Source organism: Haematobia irritans, unplaced genomic scaffold (genome assembly GCF_050003625.1).
Source record: "Haematobia irritans isolate KBUSLIRL unplaced genomic scaffold, ASM5000362v1 scaffold_89, whole genome shotgun sequence".
Taxonomy (NCBI): Eukaryota; Metazoa; Arthropoda; class Insecta; order Diptera; family Muscidae; genus Haematobia; species Haematobia irritans.
In genome coordinates, this window is record NW_027445851.1 from 17,908 (window position 1) to 20,260 (window position 2,353).

At 29.7% G+C, this 2,353-nt stretch overlaps 1 long non-coding RNA gene across 1 annotated transcript; it reads left to right on the top strand.

Annotated features, from left to right (window-relative positions):
- The first annotated feature begins 499 nt into the window (after nucleotides 1-499).
- On the top strand, nucleotides 500-1,708 carry LOC142242860 (uncharacterized). Its single transcript, XR_012724214.1, has 2 exons — nucleotides 500-1,085; nucleotides 1,147-1,708. It is a non-coding gene; the product is annotated as an uncharacterized LOC142242860 (long non-coding RNA).
- The last annotated feature ends 645 nt before the right edge of the window (nucleotides 1,709-2,353 follow it).

The following is a 2,353-nucleotide window of genomic DNA, read 5'->3' on the forward strand; positions in this document are numbered from 1 at the left end:
CCATTTCGACAGCCGTTGCACTGAATTTGCATCACTTCTTACGGTTTGATCCGAAGTCAGTGTTTTGGATGTGAATTAAAAAAATGCCATATTTTGCCAAATGAAATAATTTGTATATATATATATATATATATATATATATATATATATATATATATATATATATATATATATATATATATATATATATATATATATATATATATATATATATATATATATATATATATTAATAATTTTTTTTTAATGCATTCTAACGCTTGTCTGAAACGTTTGACCTCAAATATTTTCGAAAATTCGCAATTTTTCTACATTGGATTTAGCATTTTTTTCGACAAAATTTTAAAAATTTGTACCATATTATTATTTCTTACTCTATTTTTAATCCCTATAAAACAAAAAAGGTAAAATACCCAATAAAAATATGAAAAAAGCGAGTTCTAAAAAATTAAATCAAAAGATCTTCCTATGCACCCAGAGAAATGATTGGTTGGAATTCGATTACGACAACAATTTGATAGTGGAGACTCACAATTTTTAATTGTGTGGAATAATTGTTAGTTATTTCTTTTGTTAGATAGTTTATATAACCAATATAATAGCGGTGTGACCGAAAGTTGGTACACACGACCAAGTATTGGTCGTTATTTATATATTGAAGTAAGCAACCATTTCAATTTATTGCACCCCGTTGTGCTAACTGACTTCTTTTGCCAATATGCTTCCATGCCCAACTGAAGGTCTGTTTAACAACTAAGTTGGTTGTGTTAACAGATTTGATAGTTATAAAGGGAATTGGTTGCTATGGGCTACATATACATATATAACAACAAATATATTGTGTTTTGCCTAATTAATTATCAACTTTAAATTCTTTAAATTTCAATTCAATATTTTGATGACGTTTACTAAAATTTAGAGAACATTCTGTCCATAAAGGATTGCTGTGAGTTATACATTTTGTCCACATTTGACAGGTGTCCAGTTAGAAAACCGTCCACGTTTGGTAGGTGCCGGTTTTCAGAGTGGCCAAGCCTGAGAGATTTTTTGTATATTTTTAAATTGGGTAGCTGTATTCTTAAGAGGTAAGTAACTTAAACATCAAATTAAATTAATACTCCTCACTCTTTACCTTCTTCCCTCTAGGGATATCTCAACAAATGTGACGACTTCCGATGTAACGACAACATTTCATGATGCATGCCTGAGTTCAGAGTCACGCTGAAAATCGATCCCGTAATTATAAGTACCGCAACTGAAACATTTCCATTCAGTTCTAAGCTCTGTAGGTGTTTCGGATACATTGGCTTTACTTCTGCGACTCAAACCGAATGGTATATGTAATCATGTAAGGCGCGTACTTTTAGACAAATTTTGCCATCACACCACGATCATGCCAAATTGGATATTAGCACAAAAATTTCGTTAGGTATTTTTTTCTTTCAGGCTTTAAAAGCAAAATATTTTGAGAACTGTCCACCAATAAGATTTATGAAATCGGAGATAACAGGTTTAGAGGAATTTTTATAGGCCGAGGACCTCCATGGGCCTGAAAATTATGCAGATTGGTTTGCAAACATCGCAACTAGCTATTTTGTGAAGTTTCTTTTCCAGTTCAAAAATGTTCTACAGATGACGATTTTTATTAGCTCAATAATCAATACAAAAAATATTAATATGTAATAAAATTAAATATAAATTAAACTTACTTCAAAGGATGGTTTCTTAATTTCATAAGGTTGTCCGAAAAAATAATTAGTTGTTTTAACAAACGAATGAAATTTTATTGGTTGGGATTACCAATTAGAGTGTTAATGTGCTCAAATTTTAGTTATCCAAACAATTTATGTATTGTTGTGCCAGACAAGAATTGGTTGCTCTAACAAATATTGTCGGTTATATTCTGATGGTAGATGGGACCAAATAAATCGGTTGGCAAAAAAATTGGTTGGCACAACAAATTTGTTTTCTGTGTGTGTAGTTCAACTAAAGAACATATTTGGAAGGACATTTTTGGGAATGTTTTTAAAGTTATGTCGTTGGAACAACATCCATTTTTTTTTGCTGGGTAATTAAAATGTTATAATATTTTTGATAAAATTTCGTCTATTGCTAAATTTAACAAATTTTGATTTTTAACTTCATTTAATATAATCTTTTTATCTACATTAACTATGATTTTTAAGTCAATTATATTAAATTTTATTGCGTTTAGTATGAAATAATTAACGAATTTATGATACTCTAAAACAACTCTACAAATTTAGCAAGCGTTGCCATTTTGGTCCGATCGTACCAAACTTGGTCCAAAATATTTTTATACCCTCCATCATAGGATTGGGGTATATTAACT